Source organism: Musca domestica, unplaced genomic scaffold (genome assembly GCF_030504385.1).
Source record: "Musca domestica strain aabys unplaced genomic scaffold, Musca_domestica.polishedcontigs.V.1.1 35, whole genome shotgun sequence".
Lineage (NCBI taxonomy): Eukaryota > Metazoa > Arthropoda > Insecta > Diptera > Muscidae > Musca > Musca domestica.
The window spans coordinates 5,214,849-5,237,975 of NW_026712315.1; the positions used below are offsets into that span (position 1 = coordinate 5,214,849).

The 23,127-nt window shown below is 36.8% G+C and overlaps 1 protein-coding gene across 1 annotated transcript in view; it reads right to left on the reverse strand.

The window, feature by feature from the left end:
* LOC101890010 (protein qui-1) overlaps positions 1-23,127 on the reverse strand; it is a 306,956-nt gene that overhangs the window by 70,925 nt on the left and 212,904 nt on the right. The window lies entirely within an intron of this gene.

Genomic DNA, 23,127 nt, shown 5'->3' on the forward strand with positions numbered 1-23,127 from the left:
CAGCGACTATTAGAGACGAGAATTCAAACATATATTTTTTCCAAGACTATCAGGGAAGTGAATTCATTTTTTTTTCAAGGAAAATTTAAAAAAAATCTTGGAGTTTTCACTAACCTAGAGTTGTTCCACAATTGTTTTCCAAGGACCATTAGTGCAATGTGTTGTGGATTTTTTTGAAATAGTTTTTTTTTTTCAGCACAGCTATAGATATTCTTAGAATACGTTTGAAAGCACTACTAGTAACGAGGATCACATTCGAAGAATATTTAAAAATATTTTTTTCCAAAACAATTTTTCAAAAACTAAATTCTAGGACTATTCATGAATATATTTCGAGGACTAACAAAGTGGTGGATTGGAAAATATTTTAACGAGGACTTCAAATGTCGTCGATTTTTTAACATTTTTTGGATTTTTGGACAATCACAACCGTGGATTTTTTAAGAAAAAAACTTATGTTCAGATACAAAGATCAGAGTTCTGGATTAAATTAAACATATTTTGCCAGTGACAAAAATACACTTAGAACTTTCAGTACAGCGGATTTTTCTCAGAATATTTTTTGAAGGACGATCAAAGTCAGGGATTTTCAAAAATATTTTTTCACAGAAGACAGGAGAGATTTTGCAATAATGGGAAGAAAATAATTTCGTTTTTATCAATACCATTTTGTAATTAAAAAAAAAACGAGTTAAAAACAGTAAATTCGCTTGGGCCGAACTTTGAATAGCCTCCACCATTTGGAACGAATTTGGAAATTTTTCAAAAATAAAATCCTTAAAAAATTCTGTTAAAATTTTAAAAATACCGAATATAGCAGTTATATTGGGGTCTATACGACGTGGACCTACATAGGTATTGTTTGTCATAAGCCATTACCATATTCAAATTCAAAACTTGAAATAAACGGTGAATAATGTAGCAAAAATCATCAAAATATCGTATATAGAGAGGTACCGCTATATCGGAGCTGTGCGAAGACTTGGATCCGTATAGACACTTTTCTGTCACAGTGCCTGTAACATCCATTACGAACTTCAAATACGACATCTCAAACAATTTCGGTGGGCATTGTACCTAAACTCGTCAAAATACCGAATATAGAAAGGTACTGATATATGTAGCCTATACGAAGACCTGGTCCTGCATAGACAATTTTCTGTCACAGACTGTAGTTCCCATTACGAACTCTAACTACGTAATTTGAAACAATTCCGGTGAATAATGAAGCTAAAATCATTAAAATACCGAATATTGGGAGGAACCGTTATTTGAGGGCTATACGAAGACGTGGACCTGCACAGACAATTTTCTGTCATTGGCTGTAGTATCCATTACGAATCTCAAATACCAAATGTGAAACAATTCCGGTGAATAATATCCCTAAAAACATCCAAAATACCGAATATCGGGAGGTATCGTTATATGGGGGCTATACGAAGTCGTTGACCTGCACAGACAATTTTCTGTCATAGGCTGTAGTATCTAATACGAACCTCAAATACCAAATTTGAAACAATTCCGGTGAATTATGTCGCTAAAATCATCAAAATATCGAATATCGGGAGGTACCGTTATATGGGGGCTATATAAAAACGTGAACCTACATAGCCCATTTACGAACTTAACCTGCCTACTGCAAAAATAAACATGTGTGCAAAATTTTAGTCTTCTATCTCAATTCGTTCGAAAGATAGCGTGATTATAACAGACGGACGGACAGACAGTCAGACGGACAGACAGACGCACAGACATACAGACGGACATGGCTAAATCGAAAAATTTTACGCTGATCAAGAATATATATACTTTGTTGGGTCAAACATGAGTATTTCGAGGAGTTACAAACGGAATGACAAAGAAAAAATACCCTCCATATTTTGGTGGAGGGTATAAAAACATTAAATCTATTTCTATCGCTTATTTAAATCTTATTTCCGCAGCCCCCCGAACGTCTTTTTTCAATTAATTGCAACAACGCCAGCTGATATTATTTATCAAAGTTTCTTAATTAAAAAGAGAGCAAAGAAATCCTTTGGTTGCATTTGTGATCCTGGCGGCTGAAATCTGAATCTCTACGCCATCTGCAATCACCTTCCCTCCCCCACACCATTCACCCACAATCAAGGAGAAACTTTCAAACAAAATAAACAGTTCAAAGGTTGGCTTCGCGAAATGGGAAAACCATCTGCCGAGAACAGAAGTGACATTAATTGCAAAAATAACTGCATTTAGACAGCTGCATGGCAGCTACAACAACAATAACACAACAGAAGCCAGTCTGAACTATTACCACGGCTTGCAAAATTTAGCATGACACGAACGAACCCAACTCCCCCCCACCCCACCAAATGTTTGCAAGTGTTGACAAAACAATGCCACCGACATATCATTAAGAGCTCTAGGTCTCTATGAGTTGTTGAGTGTTGTTTGTTGTCTCCCCTCCCCCTCTCCATCATTCCTTTCTTGGTATCCTTTTCTCGTGGCTATGGACATTTCTCATTACTGGCGGAAATTTCAACTTTTAAGCAACTTTACGTGTATGATGAAGAGGTCGGTCGCGGCATTCTTAAACTTCAAACTTTGGAAAAGTTTTCACCGACCGACTGACTAACTGTCTGACATGTCCTGTCAACGTGAAACTAGAACACAGACACTCATTAACGAAACTACCATTGGTAAGGAGAGTAGACAATGGCAGTGCCATGTTCTGAAACAGACCCCCTATGGCCTCATTTCACTGTCATTGATGAAATATGCAGTAGTGCAAGAGCAATTAGGGAGCAATGCTTCCACTTGACTCCTTGAGTGTGGCATTGTAAGAGAAGTTGTGGGAGTGATGTACATTTTTATACTCTCAGCCACATGGCTATAGAGGGTACATATCTTGAGATACGGCCAAAATGTGTCACATTGAAATAACAGTTTAGACCTTAGGTCTCTTTGAACCATATCCGTTTGAGGACATTTGGAGTCGATCATGCGATTTCTGGCTGACTGGATACAACTTTTGATAACTCTCGAAAGGAGTATCCGATTTGCTTCAAACTTGGTGCATCATAATATTATTGTCAAACTTAGATCGAGTTAGGAGATGGACACTATCGGTCCACTCCTTCCGGTACCTCTCCCACAAAAGGTCGAAAATTTCAAAAAAAAAAAAAAGAAAATATTTTTTTGCACAGAAAGAGAAAGGATGATGCGATTTTTCTCCAAACATGCAAATCCTAATTTTTGCATCAGAGTTAGGTCAGTAGAGAAAAAGGACAATTTTCGGTCCCCTCCATCATGTACCACCCCCAAAACAGATCAACATTCTGAACAATTATATCTCTTAAAAAATGTGATGTAAGAGACCGATTGTTTACAAATTACACACATCACAATATTTTCATTAATCCAAAATCTGGTGAGAAGATTAAATATACAGGGTGAGATGAAAATATTGCAACCAAATTCAGACTGCTGCCATTTCTAAGCCACTCGCCCGACAGCTGTTAAAATTATTCCAGTGACAGCTCATTATATTGTTTACAAGCGAACAAAAGCATTTTGGAGAGAATTTTCCAGAAAAAAAGTTATTCGTGATGAAATTATAAGCGTGATAGGGTGATTTCTTCATATTTTGGCTGGAAAACCACAAGTAGCTATCGTTGGAGCACTCCACCATTTAAATGTGAATAAATCTTTTGTGTATCGTACCATAGCTCGTTACCGTACAGTGATACTGTGATAGCGTAGCCCGACGTCAAAGAAATGGACGGAAGAAAACAGCAACATCAGCAGAAATGGTTCGAAATATAAGGAGGCGACTTAATTGAAACCGACGCGTCACAGTAGCCGAAAAATGGCTCGGGAGCTGAATATATCGCAATATTCCATTCGGAAAATATTGAAAAATGAGCTCGGGGTAAAGTCATGGAAATTCCAAAAAGGGCAAGAACTTACACCGCCGCAGAAAGAAAATAGACTCAAAAGAGCTAAAGAGTTGCTTCGCTTGGCCGAAAGTAGTGAACTGCTGAATTTGGTTTTTTTTCGATGGGAAAATATTCGTTGTCCAGCAGTTTGTTTCGTTGTCCAGATCGTTCCGGTTGGCCACCAGAACTCAAGCCCCGGCCATGGTGATGGTGTGGGCCATAACAGCCGATGGTTGCTCTCCGCTCGTATTAATTGACCGTGACATCAGAATAAATGCCAAATACCGAAGATCGGGGGTACAGTTATATGGGGGCTATACGAAGGCGTGGTCCTGCACAGACAATTTTATGTGATAGGCTGTAGCATCCATTACGAACTTCAAATACTAAATTTGAAATAGTTCCGGTAAATAATGTCGCTAAAATCATCAAAATACTGAATATTGGGGGGTACCGTTGTATGGGGGCTATACGAAGACGTAGACCTAGATGGCTTTTTTTCTGTCTTAGGATGTAGTATCTATTAAAAACTTTAAATACCGAATTTGAAACGATTCCGGTAAATAATGTAGCTAAAATCATCAAAATACCGAATATCGGGAGGTACAGTTATATGGGAGCTACCCGAAGACGTGGACCTATATGGCCCATTTTCAATACCAAAAGTCCTGCAGACATAGTACACATTTGAGTAAAATTTGATCAACCTACTTCATTTCGTTCGGAAGCTAGAGTGATTTCCACAGACGGACAGACGGACAGACGGATGGACATTGATAAATCGACATAGAATTTTATGCTGATCAAGAATATATATACTTTGTGCGGTCCAGAATGTATATTTCGAGGTGTTACAAACGGAATGACAAACTTAATATACCCTCCATACTATGGTGGAGGGTATAAAAATCAACAAGTAAAAGAGCGCCCCACCATTTGGAACGAATTTAGCAATTTTCAAAAAATTTAAAATACATTAAAAGTTCTGTTAAAATCTTAAAAATACCGGATGTAGCTGTTATATTAGGGTCTATACGAAGACATGAACCTGCATAGGTAGGATTTGTCATAAGCCATTACAATATTTAAATGCGAAACTAAAAAAAAATCGGTAATAATGTAGATACAATCATCAAAATACCGAATATTGGGAGGTACTGTTATATGGGTCCTATACGAAGACGTGGACCTGCACAGACGATTTTCTGTAACTTCAAATGCCAAATTTGAAACAATTCCCGTGAATAATGCCGCTAAAATCATCAAAATAACGAATATCGGGAAGTACGGTTATATGGTGGCTATACGAAGACATGGACCTGCACAGACAATTTTCTGTCTTAGGCTGTAGTATTCTATTCAAACTTCAAATACCAAATTCGAAGAAATTCTGGCGAATAATGTCGTTAAAATCAACAAAGAACCAAATATCCGGTGGTACCGTTATATGGGGGGCTATACGAAAACGTTGATCTGCACAGACAATTTTCAGTCTTAGGCTGTAGTATCTAGTGCGAACTTCAAATGCCAAATTTGAAACCATTCCGATGAATATTGTCGCAAAAATCATTAAAATACCAAATATCGGGAGGTACCGTTATATGGGGGCTATACCAAAACGTGAACCTACAGGGCACATTTTCAATACCAAGAGTCCTGCATACATAATATATATATATATGAGTACAATTTTGTCAGTCTACTTCAATTCGTTCGGAAGCTAGAGTGATTTCCGTAGACGGACAGACGGACGGACATAGAATTTTATGCTGATCAAGAATATATATACTGTGTGGGGTCTGAAATGTATATTTCGAGGTGTTACAAACGGAATGACAAACTTAATATGATCTCCATACTATGGTGGAGGGTATAAAAATTATGGTGTTTGACTTTGTTGTAGTTTTTTTTTTAGTTCTCCCTGTATTGGTCCACTTCTTCTGGTACCTCCCCCACAAAGGGTCAACATTTTGAATAACCATGAAGCTCCAATTCCATTCAGTTTTGAATAACCAAAACGATCATATAATCCCAAATATGCATCCGGTTCTCTTCATATTTCACACATCTCATTATATCTACTAACACAATATCTGCTCTGAAGATTGGATATATTCCTTCTGGTACCATACTTACTTTAGATATGAGTAATGGACAAAGTTCCGCAGGAGGCTTATGGAAGTTCGCCTCTCTGTAGCAGAAATCTGAAAAGCATGTTCTCTTTAAAAAAGCCGTGGAAGATGGTTTGCCTATTGAGGACCCCTACGAGGCCTTCTAACTATAGAAGTCCTGGCTGGACACACGATTCATGGAAGATCTTCTGATTTCATGCGATATGCCCTCTTTTAAAATAATAGGTTGGTAATGCCATTTGTAATGGGTATTTCAAGGCGTAACTTAAATAGAAGATCTTCTTTAATTCTTCTGAAAAGTCTTTCGCAGGAAGACTCCTTCATCGGTCTTCCGTAAAAATGTTGAATAGTGGGTTTGGTGATCCTGTTTTAAAAAGACCCGCAATTATCTACAACATTTAAAATACTTTTCATTTTGCCATTCCCTCTCTCGTTATCCTCATTTCATATTCTCTTCGCCATTATGTCCTCCCGTCAAACTTTGCAACTAGAACAACTTTATTGTTATTAAGTCGTAATTCATGTTTACAATTCTGCCTGCTTTCGTTCTTTCTTTGGCCGTTTTAATATTTCTTTGAATTCAAGTCATGGCCACAACCCTTTCACTGTCTTTTGAAAAACTTTTTTTCGCAAGAACAGTGACGAAGAACCTCATTTGCTTTGCCTATTTTATGGCGAACTTACAGCTGAGAAAATTCTACAACTCTGGTGCGGGGCTAATGGAAAAACACATAAACCACAGTTTGGATTAAGTTTGCTACAATAAGGCAGGCGAGGATGTAGGTTGAAGGGGATTGCTGTTGGTGTTGAGGATAATGGGCGGCAACCTACATGTTTGTGGAACGTTGAGCCTAAGCTAAGAGCTTTAGAGCGGGTCGCCTTAAAAAGTGTTCCACTATGTAAAAAATTGTTCGAAATAATTAAAAGGGTGCCGAGAGTGGAAGAGATCTGAGGGAATAAAATACCACAGATCATGGTTTTTTCTTGTTCTTGTTCTAAAATGAAAAATTTTTTCTCAAACTAGGTAAGATTGAGTCTTTTAAAGTAACGGTGGACCTCCGATTTTTCTTTTTAAAAAAATATTTTTTCAAGAACTATTTGAATTTTTTTTTTTAATATTTTACCATGACTATTTCATGCTTGGATTTTTTGAAGAATATTTTTTTCAAATACAAGCTTATACGTATTTTTTAAAGGATATTTGTTAAGGACTCATGGATTTTTAAAAAAATATTTTTTCAAACGTGGATTTTTTAAAGAAACTATTTCTTAAGGACTATCCCAAACGTGAAATTTCTAAAAAAAACTTTTTCAAGGACTATTACGGGCGTGAATTTTTTAAAAATATTTTCCAGGACTATTGCAAACGCGGATTTAAAAAAATGTTTTTTCAAGGACTGTTTGAAGCTTGGATCTTTTAAGAAACATTTTTTCAAGTTCAAGCATAGGGTTTTTTTTTTTTAAAGGAAATATATTTTAAGGACTCGTAATATTTTTCAAGGACTTTTTCAAAGTTGGACTTTTTAATGAATATTTTTCCAATGACCATTTGAAGCTTGGATTTTTTTAAGAATATTGCTGTAAAGGACTATATGAAGCTTAGTTTTTTTTAAGAAATGTTTTTAAGAACTATTTTAAGCTTGGATTTTTTAAAAGCCTTGCTTAAAATACAAAGGAAATCTGTTTTAGGATCCGGATTTCAAAAAAATCCGGATTTCAAAATTTTTTTTTTCTTTATATAAGATACGTGACAATATCTGGAAAACGTTTGAAATATGCGTAAGTTTCCAGATATTGTGGACCAATGTATTGATTTCATCTAATACTGATAAAAAGAAATTGAGATTTAAAAAATCAAACAATTATTGCATTTTTTTCGAATATTTTTTTATCAAAATTTAATCTTTTGGAAAGAAGGAACCAAGAGGAGTGGCCGATATATTCTATATTTACATAACAATTCTGGTTGAGAAAAATAAGAAAAATATAAATATTAATAAGTAAAAAAGCTGTAAGTTCGGCCGGGCCGAACTTTGAATACCCTCCACCATTTGGTACAAATTTGACAATTTTCAAAAAATTAAAATCCATAAAAAATCCTGTTAAAATCTTAAAAATTCCAAATGTAGCCGAATATTAGGGTCTATACGACGATGTGGACCGGCATACGCAACTCTTGTCATAAGCCTGCACATACAGTCACAGGCTGTAATATCCATTACGAACTTCAAATGCGAAATTTGAAATAGTTCCGGTAAATAATGTCGCTAAAATCATCAAAATACCGAATATCGGGAGGTATCGTTATATGGGGGCTGTACGAAGACGTGGACCTGCACGGACAATTTTCTGTCGTAGGCTTTAGTATCCATTTCGAACTCCAAATAATAAATTTAAGATAGTTCCGGTAAATAATGTCGCTTAAATCATCAAAATACCGAATATAGGGAGGTACCGTTATATGGGGGCTATACGAAGTCGTGGACCTGCACAGACAGTTTTCTTTCTAAGGCTGTAGTATCCATTTCGAACTTCAAATACCAAATTTGAAATAATTCCGGTAAATAATGTCTCTAAAATCATCAAAATACCGAATATCGGGAGGTACCGTTATATGGGGGCTATACGAAGATGTGAACCTACATGGCCCATTTTCAATACCAAAAGTCGTGCAGACATAATACACATTTGAGGAAATTTTTATCAACTTACTTCATTTCGTTCAGAGGCTAGAGTGATTTCCACAGACGGACAGACTGTCCGTTCGGATATCGCTAAATCGACAGAGAATTTTATTCTGATCAAGAATATATATACCTTGTGGGGTCTAAAATGTATATTTCGAGATGTTACAAACGGAATGATAAACTTAATATACCATCCATACTATTGTGGAGGGTATGACAATTGCGACCTTTTGTCGAAGAGGAGCCAGAATTTTGTATTGGAATATGTGAAATTTGAAGAGAATCAGGGGCTTAATTCGCATTTTATGAGCGCTTTATAACAGACCTTAGGTTGGTAAAAATATTGAGATGCGTGAAATTTGTTTAGATTGAGAAGAAAAAATCCGTATTTCGCATTTTATGAGCACTTCGTTTATTCAAAATGTTAAGCCAAAAGGAGTGGACTGATTTAACCCATATAAATACCAGGTCTTGTGTTAGTAGATGTGTGGAATTTGAAAAGAACCGGGTGTTTACTTCGTATTTTATAAGAGTTATAATTATTCAAAAAATTTGACCCGTTCTGGTGGAGGTACCAGAAGGAGTGGACCTGGATATGCCATCCTCTCATCAAATCTTGAGTTACTAAAAATATTGGGTTGTTTGAAATCAGAAGAGAATCGAATGCATATTTCGTATTTTATGAGATTTAAAATTTTTCAAAATTTTGACCGGTTGCAGGGGAGCTACCGGAAAGAGTAGTTTAATATATTCCGTCTTTATACCAGATCTTGTGTTGGTAGAAATACTGAGATGTACGAAATTTGAAGACATTCGGACACTTATTTCTCGTTTTATAAGAGCTATATTATTCCAAATATTGACCATTTGTGGGGAGGTACTTGATGGAAGAGGATGATAGCACTAATAAAAATAAAGGGATTTGCAATGGTTGAGCCTTTTCTGTTTTTATGAGGTAAATTATTTTCTTTGAAAAGGTTGACCCTTTGTGTGGGAGGTATCAGAAAGTGAGCCCATATTGCCCATCTCCGAACTCGATCTAAGTTTGACAATAATATTACGATGCACGAACTTTGGACCAAATCGGATACTCCCTTCGAGATTTGGCATGCGCACTAGCCAGAAGGGCAGCCACCTCTAGATCGATTCCAAATGTTCTGAAATCGATTTCAAGATACATAGAGTCTAAGCCCGTTATTTCGATGAGGCACATTTTGACTGTATCAAATGATTTGTACCTTCCTCTTCGTAGCCATATGGTTGAGGGTATAAAAAGAACATAAAATTGCTCAAGACCCTATATACAGGGTGAGATGAAAAAACTGCAACCAAATTCAGACTGCTGTCTTTTCTAAGCCTCTCGTTCGACAGCTGTTAAAATGATTCCAGTGACAGCTCATTATATTGTTTACAAGCGTACAAAAGCATTTCGGAGAGAACTTTCCAGAAAAAAAGTTATTCTTGACGGAATTGAAGCGTGATTTCTTTATATTTGGCTGGAAACTACGAGTGGCTATCGTTAGAGCACTCCAGCATTTAAATGTGAATAATTTTTTTGTGTCTCGTACCATCACTCGTTACCGTACCGTGATACTGGTAGCGCAGCCCGACGTCAAGGAAGTGGACGGAAGAAATCAGCAACATCAGCAGAAATGGTTCGAAAAGTAAAGAAGCGACTTGATCGAAACCTGCGTCGCAGTGGCCGAAAATGGTTCTTGAGTTGAATATATCGCAGTATTCCATTCGGCAAATATTGAAAAATGAGCTCGTGGTAAAGCCAGTGAATTCCAAAAAGGGCAAGAACCTACACCGCAACAGCAAGAAAATAGACTCAAAAGAGCTAGGAAAGTGGTGAACTGCCGAATTTGGTTTTCTCCGATGAGAAAACATTCGTTGTCCAGCAGTTTGTAAGCAAACAAAATCAGCTGAAAATGTGCACATTCGATTTGCTACCAGAACTCAACTCAGATGGTCGCACAATTTCCACCAAAACCTCCGGCTACAAATCCGTTGGACTATTGTGTCTGGAGTATTTTGAAAAATGCCAAAGTATCGCTCACCTCAAGCAAGTGCTTGGTCGGGAATGGGTCAAAATACCGCAGAGCAATATTCGGGCAGCGAGTGACGGTTTCATTGGCCGTTTGAAGGCCATATTTCGTGCCAAAGGTGACCAATTCCAACAAATTAAACTAATTTTAAAATTTGATTTCCGACTATTTTTTAAGCACTACGCCGAGAATGGGCCAAAATACCACAGTGCAACATTCGGGCAGAGTGTGACGGTTTCATTGGAACAAATCTAAACATATTCTAAAATTTAATGCTATTTCCGACTTTTTGCTTTCATTCAATAAAATTAAATAAATGGAAAAATTTTGGCTTTTGACTTTTTTGCAGGTTTTTTTATCTCATCCTACCTAAAATGCAAGAATTCCAAGGAATCGGAATTTTGAAAAAGTGGAACTTATCCTGTCTGTGTTGGTTGCACAGTGTGAAATAAAAATACAAATTTGAACACTTCCAAATATTCTTGAAACCCTTCAATCCGATTACGTTCGTCTTTGGTGCGTTGTTCTATTAAATTTCGCCAATATTTTGCCTTTGCCTTTCACTACCCACCTTAATGTGCCTTGTTACCATTTCAATTTCATTTTCTCGGCTTGCCAATGTCTGTGCATGTGTGTAAGTACGTATGTATGTATGTTTGTCCGCATGTATGTTTATAGCCCTTGTTCGCCTTGTAAATACCTTGCAATAGTAATTTCGTGGCGGCTGATGGCAGCATAGATGCTGGATGTAACCGCAAAACAGCAAAATAGAGAAACGTAACCATAAAACTGCAAAACCCAGCTAAGTTCATACATCTGTATGTGTGAGCACATGTTTGGTTAGCGTGAATGGATATTTCCAGCTTAGTTCTGTGGTTACATGGCGGTGCGGAGGATTGGAAATAATTTGCAATATTGTATTGCATTTTTAATGCATCTCTGCCATCCATGCCACAGAAAAAGAGAAGAAATCAAAAAAAAAATAATAAGGATGAGTCTTTTGGTCATTGCATAACTATAGGAGACCAGGACTTCCAGAAGAAAGGAATTTTATATATTGAAGACTAGAAGGTTTCCTATATACAAAAGACATATATTAGATTCGTCGCTAGTGAGCACCTTGTAAGCTTTGTGATCGATCTGCTATGTTTTATTTGAAGAAGTCAGAAAGAAAATTAAATCAGGAAAAAGGATTTTTGCTGCTAAAAAAACAATATTTGGAGCTCACAAAAAAAGTCAGAAAAAAATGAAACCAACCCAACTCCGAACAGAGAGTGAAACTAGCTCAAATTCTCTGCGAGAAAAACATAGAAATTTTTTTTTCCCACTGGAATGGGTTCGCTCGTTTTTGCGTAAGAGTAAAATTCGTTGTAGGTATGTGTATTTTCTCAACCCATAGCTACAAAGGAAACCACGTTGAAGATCATTGTGGCCAATCTGTACTAATGACACATATTATAGTAGACGATCTTGGAAAATACTTTCTCTATAGTAGATGACCTCAAAGCACATCTACTTTTCAGTGAACGACATCGGAATTCATCTACTCTACAATTGACGGCGGAGCTAATCTACTCTACAGTAGGCGAATGCGGACCTCAACTACTCTACAGTAAATAACCTGAAAAGTCATCTACTCGACAGTAGATCACCTGGTAGATCGTCTTCTTTACTGTAGAAAAGCAGGAAATCATCAATTCTAAAGTGGGCGAGCTGGAGGTCACCTACACTATAGCAGACGACCTTGGGGACTACATAGTACAGGGTGAGATGAAAAAACTGCAATCAAATTCAGACTGCTCTCATTTCTAAGTCACTCGTCCGACAGCTGTTCAAATTATTCCTGTGACAGCCCATGATATTGTTTACAAGCGTACAGGAATTTGATGAGAATTTTCCCGAAAAAAAATTATTCGTAACGGAATTCAAGCATGATAGGGTGATTTCTTTATATTTGGCTGGAGAACCACAAGTGGCTATCGTTAGAGCACTCCAGCATTTAAATGTGAATAGATCTTTTGTGTCCGTACCATAGCTCGTTACCGATTACGTGATACTGGTAGCGTAGCCCGACATATGTCAAGGAAGTGGTGGGAAGACAACAGCAACATCAGCAGAAATGCTTCGAAAAGTAAAGAAGCGACTTGATCGAAACCCGCGTCGCAGTGGCCAAAAAATGGCTCGTGAGCTGAACATATCGCAATATCGCATTCCGCAAGTATTGAAAAATAAGCTCGGGTTAAAGTCATCGAAACTCCAAAAAGTGTAAGAACTACAATGCAACAGAAAGAAAATAGGCTCAAAAGAGCTAAAGAGTTGCTTCGCCTGAAACTGAATTTGGTTTTCTCCGATGAGAAAACATTCGATGTCCAGCGGTTTGTAAACAAACAAAAATATCGTGTTCACTTGCCAAAGAGGTCAGCTGAAAATGTGCACCATCGATTGGTCAACAGAACTCAAGCGCCGGCCATGGTAATGGTGTGGGCCGCCATAACAGCCGATGGTCTCTCTCCGCTCGTAATAATCGACCGTGGCATCAGAATCAATGCCGAATATTATCGCGAAAATAGTGTGAAGGGTGTATTAAAGCCTTGGGCACTCAAACATTTTGGCCGCAGTCCTTGGACATTCCAACAGGACTCAGCACCATGGCACTCAGGACGCGCCACCCAAGAATGATTACAAAATGAGGTTCCTCGCTTCATCTTCATTTCCAGTGCACAATGGCCACTAAAAATTTCCGGATACCAATCCGTTGGACTATTGTGTCTGGAGTATTTTGGAAAGCAAGGTTGGCACTAACAAATACCATCAAGCAAGCGCTTTGTGGAAAAAGGGCCAAAATACCGCACATCAACATTCGGGTAGCGTGTGACAGTTTCATTGGCCGTTTGAAGGCCATGATTCGTTCCAAAAGTGACCGATTTGAACAAATCTAAACTTATTTTAAATTTTGATGATATTTCCGACAATTTTTGCTTTCATTCAATAAAATTTAAAAGAAAAAATGTAAAAATTATGACGTTTGACTTTGTTGCAGTTTTTTTTTATGTCACTCTGTTCACATCGTCGAATGTCCTTGAGAAAATATTTTTTTCAAAAGCCATGTCCCAGATAGTCCTTGATTTTTTTAAAGCCACATCCCTAAAATTCCTTGGAAAGTATGGTTTTTTAATTCACGTCCCTGATAGTCCCTAAAAATGTTATGTTTTTTTAAATCTCATTCTGAATAATTCTTTTTAGTTTAGTTTTTAAAACCCCGTCGTGGAAAATCTTTAAAAAATATTTATTAAAATTTTTTAGTCCTATTCCCAGATAGTCCTTGAAATAATACATTTTTAACTTCACGTCCCTGGGGGTTCTTCAAAAAGGATTTCTTTTTAAATTCTCCTCCTTGAATAAAAAAAAAATATATATTTTTTTAATCCATTTCTCTCAAAGTCCTTGAAAAAAAAGTATATTAGTTTTCAAATCCATGTCCTTGAAAAAACGTTTTTTAAATAACCTATCAATCCTCAAAAACTATTTAAATGTACGCCCATGTGATAGTTGAAAAATACTTTTTAAAAAATACTCGACCCTTATTGTTCTTAAAAAAAAATTAAAAAATCCAAATCCTCGACAGTCGTTGAATTTTTTTAAAAGTCACCGTCTCAGATAATATTTGAAAAAAATATTTTATAAAATAGCCACGTCCCTGATAGTCCTTGAACATATAATTTTCAAAATCTCTATCTTTGATTGTCTCTCGGAAAAAATTGTTATTTAAAATCCACGTCCTTCATAGTCCTGGAAAATAATTGAAATCCATGTCCTACCATTGAAATCCATGTCCTTAAAAGAAAATTTTTAAAAATCCACGTTCTTGAAAAAAATAAAATTAAATCCACGTCGCTGTAATCCTTAAAAACTATTTTTAGAATCCACGACCCCAATAATCCTTGAAAAAAATATTTTGTAAAAAATCCATGATCCTCATAGAGCTTAATTTTGTTTTTAAAAATCCATGTCCTCGATAGTCCTTCAAGAAATATTTTTAAAAAGTCTCCAACCCTGTCCCTGAAATTGTTTTAAAAAGCAGTATTAAAAATCAAAGTCCTTAATAGTCCTTGAAACAAAAACCAAAAAAAAAAAAAATTAAAAATCTCCTTCTCTGAAATATTTATTAAAAAATCAACGTCTCTGTTAAAAAGTACCAGTCCCGGATAGTCCTTGAAAAACTATGTTTTTTAATGCACGACCCCAATATTCATTGAAAAAAATTTTTTTTAAAGATTCATGTCCTTACATTCCTTGATTTTTTAAGGAAATGCACGTCCCGATATTCTTTTTTATACCCTCCACCATACATAGTATGGAGGGTATATTAAGTTCGTCATTCCGAAATAATAATTTTAGACCCAACAAAGTATGATCAGCGTAAAATTCTAAGACGATTTATTTATGCCCGTCCGTCTGTCCGTCTGTTGGAATCACGCTACAGTCCAAACGAATTTAGATATGAAGCTAAAATTTTGCACAGATCTGTATTTTGTCTGCAGGCAGTTTAAGATCAAAGATGGACTAATTTGGTCCACGATATCGTATAGCTTCCATATAACGGTACCCCCCGATATTCGGTATTTTGATTATTTTAGCCACATTTTTTAATGGAATTGTCTGAAATTCCACACAAGGAGTCCCTTCTGAGTACTTTACCCCCTGAAAGAGAATTGTCTATATAGGTCCACGATATCGTATATCCCCCATATAACGGTACCCCCCGATATTCGGTATTTTGACGATTTTACATACATTTTTCAACGGAACTGCCTGAAATGATTCGTTCCAAAAGTGACCAATTCGAACAAATCTAAACTTATTCTAAAATTCGATGCTATTTCCGGTAATTTTGCTTTCATTCAATAAAATTTAAAAGAAAACCAGTAAAGAAAGTCTTAAAGTCGGGGACCAGTAAAGAAAGCCTTATGATACCCTACACCACTTTGCTATGACGGATGGTAGAGCTCCACATAACAATTAAAAGTTTTTATGGGAGAATTCAATCATACAAGCTATGATTATATTTATAATTTAAAGTTGAAAAGACTAAATATGCCGAAGCGTTTTGTTTTTTTTAATTCGGACTTGTGTTGTCCATTTGGTGCACAAATAATTTAATATCGGATAAAAATATATATGGGAGCTATATCCAAATCTGAAGCGATTTTGATAAAATTTGGCAAAGATATTTGATATATTTTCCTGAATATCGTTGTAACGGAGCGCATATTACGGTTGTGGGTAACAAATATAACAAATCGGATGAACAATATATATGGAAGCTATAGCTATATCTAAACCGATCTTCACCAAATTTGACATACTAGCTTCTAGACTCAATTCGGTCGTATGTGCCAAATCCCATCCCATTTGGGCAAATATTAGACGTTTGGTGACCAAAAAAAGGTAAATCGGACGAAATTATATGTGGGAGCTCTATCCAAATCTGAACCGATCTTGACAAAATTTAGCAAAGGTATTTCTGAGCTGCATTTGATATATTTCCCCAAATATTGTTGTTACAGAGTGCATATTACGGCTGTGGAGGACAAAAATAACAAATCGGATGAACAATATATATGGGAGCTATAGCTATATCTGAACCGATTTCGATCAATTTCAACGTACGTGCAAAATTCCATACGATTCGGGCTGATATTACACGTTTGGTACACAATAAAAGGTAAATCGAACGAAGATATATATAGGAGCTATATCTAAATTTCGACCGATTATCTCCAATTTAAATAGGTTTCGTCCTTGGGCCAAACAAACGATCTGTGCAAAATTTCATCTGGATCGGGCAATAAATGCGACCTGTACTTTGTTTACAAAAATACATGGACAGACAGACGGACGGACATGCATAAATCGACTCAGAATGGAACTATGGGTCTATCTCGTTTCCTTTTGCCTGTTACAAACAAATGCACAAAGACATAATACCCTGACCACCATGTGGTGTAGGGTATAAAAATGGAAAAATTATGGCGTTTGACTTTGTTGCAGTTTTTTTATCTCACCCTGTATTTATTTAGGTCCATTAAGAAATGGACAATATTGGCCCACTGCCTTGGAACCGCCCACCATAAGTGGTCAATAGGTTGAATAATCATAACAAAAGTCGAAATATATTTAAATAATCTTACATTGACTGAGGGTGTATATCTGTCGGCAAAATCGACTGATACCTTCTAGCTTGTCTAATTCTCCCAAGGAAAACGCAAGCCATCTTTGAAGAAATCGACTTGGGTTTTTAAAAAAACTAGGAGTCGAAATGGACTTCGAACTCGACTCGACTGGCCGAAAATGTGCATCGAAAACCTATTGGGTACCCCAAATGGCTAAATGTGAACCCTAAAAGCATTTGACTCTAGCCTCAACACATAACTTTTTTGTACGAAATTTAGGTTCCCAAAATCCTCTGTCCGCCAAGTTTAATAGAAACAACTGACTTGTCTAATCATGCGTTCATCTGTCGCTCATTCGCTGCCATGTCAAAACAAAATTTTAATTTCCTCTCGAAAAAAACAAAACAATAAATTAACAACAGTCAACAACAAACTTTGCCACCAAACTTTTCTTCATATCTGTCGAGTGCAACATGTTTAGCCCAAAATAACAGCAGCAGTCGCAACAACAATATGTGTGTGTGTGTGCAAACATTTATGTAACAACAAATGGTGTCTATGAAATTAAAATATTTTTTTTGTGCCGCACAACACCAACAACGACCGCAAATGAAATAGCTCTGCCGTTGAAACTTTGTAATGAGAGATAACAGTGCCGTTGTCGGTTCGGCTGGTTCGCCGAACCATTGCAACCGAACAACCGAACAATGCAGCCAAACAACAATGGAATGAAGGATTCCAACAACTGTTGTTTGATGTTCGAACTGAATGAGCTATAACAATTAAAAAAGGGCGGTGGGCAGGCAGTCCAGCCAGTCAGGCAACTGCGTCAAAGGCTAAATACAGGGTGAGCTAAAATAACTGCATCAAAGTCAAACGCCATAACTTTTTACATTTTTTTTTAATTTTATTGAATTATAGCAAAAACAAGTAAACAAGTATCGGTCGGTTTTTGGCTTCTCTACCATCTTTATAACAGATCTTGTGATGATGGAAATATTGAGATGTACGGATGTTGATTTCGCTTTTAATGAACTTCATGGATATTCAAAATTTTGAGCGTTTGTGGGAGAGGTACCACAAGGAGTGGACCGATATATTCCGTCTTACTACCAGATCTTGGGTTTATACATATGGTAGGATGTGTGAAATTTGAAGACAATCGGACTCTTACATAATATTTTTTATACCCTCCATCATATTATGGAGGGTAACTCCTCGAAATACTCATGTCAGACCCAACAAAGTATATATATTCTTGATCAGCGTAAAATTCTAAGACGATTTAGCCATGTCCGTCTGTCTGTCTGTCTGTTGTAATCACGCTATATTTCGAACGAATTAAGATAGGAGGCTAAACATTTGAATACATGTTTATTTTGCCAGTAGGCAGGTTAAGTACGTAAATGGGCCATGTAGGTTCACGTTTTCATATAGCCTCCATACAACGGTACCTCCCGACATTCGGTATTTTGATGATTTTAGCGACATTATTCACCGAAATTGTTTCAAATTTGGCATTTGAAGTTCGAAATGGATTCTACAGCCTAACGCAGAAAATTATCAATGCAGGTCCAGGTCTTCGTATCGGCCCCATATATCAGTACCTCTTTATATTCGGTATTATGACGATTTTAGGTGCAATACTCACAAAAATTGTTCGAAATGTCGTATTTGACGTTCGTAATGGCAACTGTGACAGAAAATTGTCTATGCAGGTCCATAATGATACCTCCCTATGTACGGTATTTAGACGATTTTGGCTACATTATTCACCGTTTATTTCAAGTTTCTAATTTGAATATCGTAATGGCTTGTGACAAACAATGCCTATGTTGGTGCTCGTCGTACAGTCCCTAATATAACGGCTATATTCGGTATTTTTAAAATGTTAACAGAATTTTTAGAGAATGTTATCTTTTTCGAAAAATTTCAAATTCGTTCTAAATGGTGGAGTGGACAAATACTATAAATTTTAGCACGAGTCCTAGAACTGACGCGAATATTACGATTTGCAAAATTAGATTATTGTTTCCCTTTCTGTGCAGGAAATATATATGTCGTTTTTTTTGCAAATTTCGACTATTTGTGGGGGTGGTACCGGAAGGAGTGGACTGATTTTGCCCATCCTAACTCCAGACCTTGGGTTAATATGAATATTGGAATGTGTGAAATTTGAAGACAATTAGACTCTAACATCAAATTTTATGAGAGTTGTAATTATTCAAAATTTTGACCCTTTGTGGGGGAGGCACTTGATGGAGTGGACCGGTATTGTCCATTTTCACACCTGACCTAGCAAATATTAGGATATGAAAAGTTGGAGCAAAATCGGATTATCCTTTCTCTTTCTGGGCAAAGAATAAATTTTTTGAAAATTTCGAACTTTTGTGGGGAAGGTACCAGAAGGAGTGGACCGATATTGCCCATCTCCGAACTCGATCTAAATTTGACAAAAAATATTATACGTCCAATGAAACCGTCACACGTTGCCCGAATGTTGCTCTGCGCTTTTTTGGTCCATTCCCGGCGAAGCGTTTGCTTGAGGTGATCGACACTTTGGTATCTTTTAGTGCCAACCTTGCTTTTCAAAATTCTCCAGACACAATAGTCCAATGGATTGGTATCCGGAGATTTTGGTGGCCAGTTTTAAGCAAGGAACCTCATTTTGTAACCATTCTTGAGTGGCGCGTGCTGAGTCCGATGGTGCTGAGTCCTGTTGGAATGTCCAAGGTCTGCAGCCAAAATGTTTGCGTGCCCAAGGCTTTAATACACCCTCCAGAATATTTTCGCGATAATATTCGGCATTTATTCTGATGGTCGATAAATACGAGCGGAGAGCAACCATCGGCTGTTATGGCGGCCCACACCATCACCATGGCCGGTGCTTGAGTTCTGGTGGCCAACCGAAGGTGCACATTTGCAGCTGACCTCTTTGGCAGGAAAACACGATCATTTTGTTTGTTTACAAACTGCTGGACAACGAATGATTTCTCATCGGAGAAATTTGGCATTCGAAGCAACTCTTTAGCTCTTTTGAGTCAATTTTCTTACTGTTGCGGTGTAAGTTCTTGCACTTTTTGAAATTTCAATGGCTTTACCCCGAGCTCATATTTGCCGAATGGAATATTAGGATAGGTTCAGCTCACAAGCCATTTTTGGGCCACTGCGACGCGGGTTTCGATCAAGTCGCTTTTTTACTTTTCGAACCATTTCTGCTGATGTTGCTGTTTTCTTCCCTCCACTTCCTTGACATATGTCGGGCTACGCTACCAGTATCACGTAATCGGTAACGAGCGATGGTACGAGACACAATAGATTTATTCACATTTAAATGCTGGAGCGCTCTAACGATAGTCACTAATGGCTTACCAGCCAAATATAAAGAAATCACACTATCGTGCTTGAATTCCACCACGAATAACTTTTTTTCTGGAAAATTCTCACCAAAATATTTTCGTACGCTTATAAACAATATAACGAGCTGTCACTAGAATAATTTTAACAACTGTCGGACGAGTGGCTTAGAAATGATAGCAGTCTAAAGTTGGTTGCAGTTTTTTAATTTCACCCTGTCGAGAACAGAACCTGCATGGGGCTCTGTAGCTAATGTTGAGCCATAACTTTTGTTGTTTTTGTTTATGGATCTGTTTTTGGTTGCTTTTTTTGTTTCTGTTTTTTTTTCTGCCAAAAACTTTTGCCATAAAATGCACCGATGTTTTGGGGGTAAATTTTTTCGTTACACAATTTTCCGTTTTTGTTTGAAGTTTGACAACTACAGTTAATTTACCTGAAAATTAATTACAAAGTTAACAGATATCGGGGAAATTTTGAAGGGGTTATTGTCCGGACAAATAAATTGCTATAGTTGCTAAAATGTTGATAACTAGTTTGAATAAATTAATAACATTTTTACGGGCTTCTATGTATGCTAGTAAGAGGGGAAGCTATGGGGGGATATTTTCATACCTTTTAGCTTAAGGGTCACAGATGTTGTGCTAAAAAAAGGACTAAATGCACAGGGAGAAGCTAGAATTCGAAACTTGATCATGAGCGACATCTAGGGTGGGAAAAGGTCGAAACGACTGGATATATAAAAATATTTGTCAAAATGGTTACTAAAATTTCAAAAAGTATCAGTCGATTTTGGGAGACAGATTTATACCCTCAGCCAATGTGCGATTATTTAAATATATTTCGAGCTCTGTTATGATTATTCAAATGATTGACCCTCTATGGAGTAGGTTCCGCAGGAATGGGCTAATATTGTTCATTTCGTATCGGACCTAAATATATATGACTTAAATATTGTGCCGTTCAAGGTTTGGACCATAACGACTACTTAGTTCAGCTTATATGAGATATGTGATAATTTTTAGAAAATATTAAAGTGTGCTTGAGGTCCCAGATATGATCTGCACAGAATCACATTCTGAGTCGATTTATGCATGTCCGTCCGTCTGTCTGTCCGTTCGTCCGTCCAAAGTACAGTTCGCATTTATTACCAGATCCAGACGAAATTTTGTACAAATCATTTGTTTGACCCAAGGACGAATCCTATTGAAATTGGAGAGAATCGGTAAAAATTTAGATATAGCTCCCATATATATCTTCGTGTGATTTGCCTTTTATTGTGCAGCAAACGTTTAATATCAGCCCTAATAGTATGGAATTTTGCACATACAACCAAATTAGGCCTGAAAATAAATATGCCAAATTTGATTGAAATCGGTTCAGATATAGCTATAGCTCCCATATATATTTTTCATCCGATTTGTTATTTTAGTCCTCCGCAGCCGTAAAATGCACTCTCTAACAACAATATTTGGGGAAATATATCAAACACAGCTCAGAAATACCTTTGCTAAATTTTATCGAGATCGGTCCGGATTTGGATATATCTCCTCTATATAAGTTCGTTCGATTTACTTTTTTATTGTGTACCAAACGTCTAATATTTGCCCAAATGGGATGACATTTGGCACTTACGACCGAATTGAGTCTAGAAGCTAGTATGTCAAGTCCGATCTCTTCCCTCTTTATAACAGATCTTGTGTTGATGGAAATATTGAGGTGTATGAGGTTCATGGATATTTCAAATTTAAACCCTTTGTGGGGGTGTACCAGATATTGTGTTGATAGAAATATTGAGCTGTTCCAAGTCTGAATAGAGTGGGATATTAATTTCGCGTTTTATGAGCTTCAAGGATATTCGAAATTTTGACTCTTTGTGGGGGAGGTACCAAAAGGCGTGAACCGATACACTCCATCTTCACAGCAGATCTTGTGTTAGTAGAAATAATAGGATGTGTGAAGTATGAAGAGAACCGGATGCTTGCTTCGGATTTTATAATCGTTTGGATAATTTAAAACCTTTTTTTTTTTTTTTTTTTGGGAGGGGTGTGTTAATTCTCGATGGTATGTTCCGATCTCTACCATATTTATAAAAAATATTGTGTTGATATATATATTGAGATGTGACAAGTCTGAATGGAGTCGGATGTTAATTTCGCGTTTTATGAGCTTCAAGGATATTCGAAATTTTGACTCTTTGTCGGGGAGTTCCCGGAAGGAGTAAATTGATGCATTCCATCTTAATACCAGACCATGGGTTAATAAAAATATTCTGATGTTTGTAATTTGAAGAGAACCGGATGCTTATTTCGGAATTTATGATCTTTTGGTTATTCAAAACTCTGACCCTTTGTGGGCGAGGTATCGGAAGGAATGGTCCGATCTCTACCATTTTTAAAAAGAGATCTTGTGTTGACAGAAATATTGAGATGGACCAAGTCTGAGTCGCATGTTTCATGATTCATAGACATTCAAAATTTTGATCCTTTGTAGGGTTGGGAGATACCAGAAGGAGTAAGCCGATATATTCCATTTTCCCACCAAACCTTGGGTTAATAAAAATATTGTGATGCGTGTAATTTGAAGACAATCGGACTATTACATAGTATTTTATAAGAGTTATAATTATTCAAAATTTTCACCCTTTGTGGGGGAGGTACTTAATGGAGAAGTACTGATGCAAATATTAGGTTTGGCGAAATTGAAGAAAATCGGATTATCGTTTCTCTTTCTGTGAAGAAAATATATTTTTTGAAAATTTCGACCTTTTGTGGGGGAGGTACTAGAAGGAGTGGACTGATATTGCCCGTCTCCGA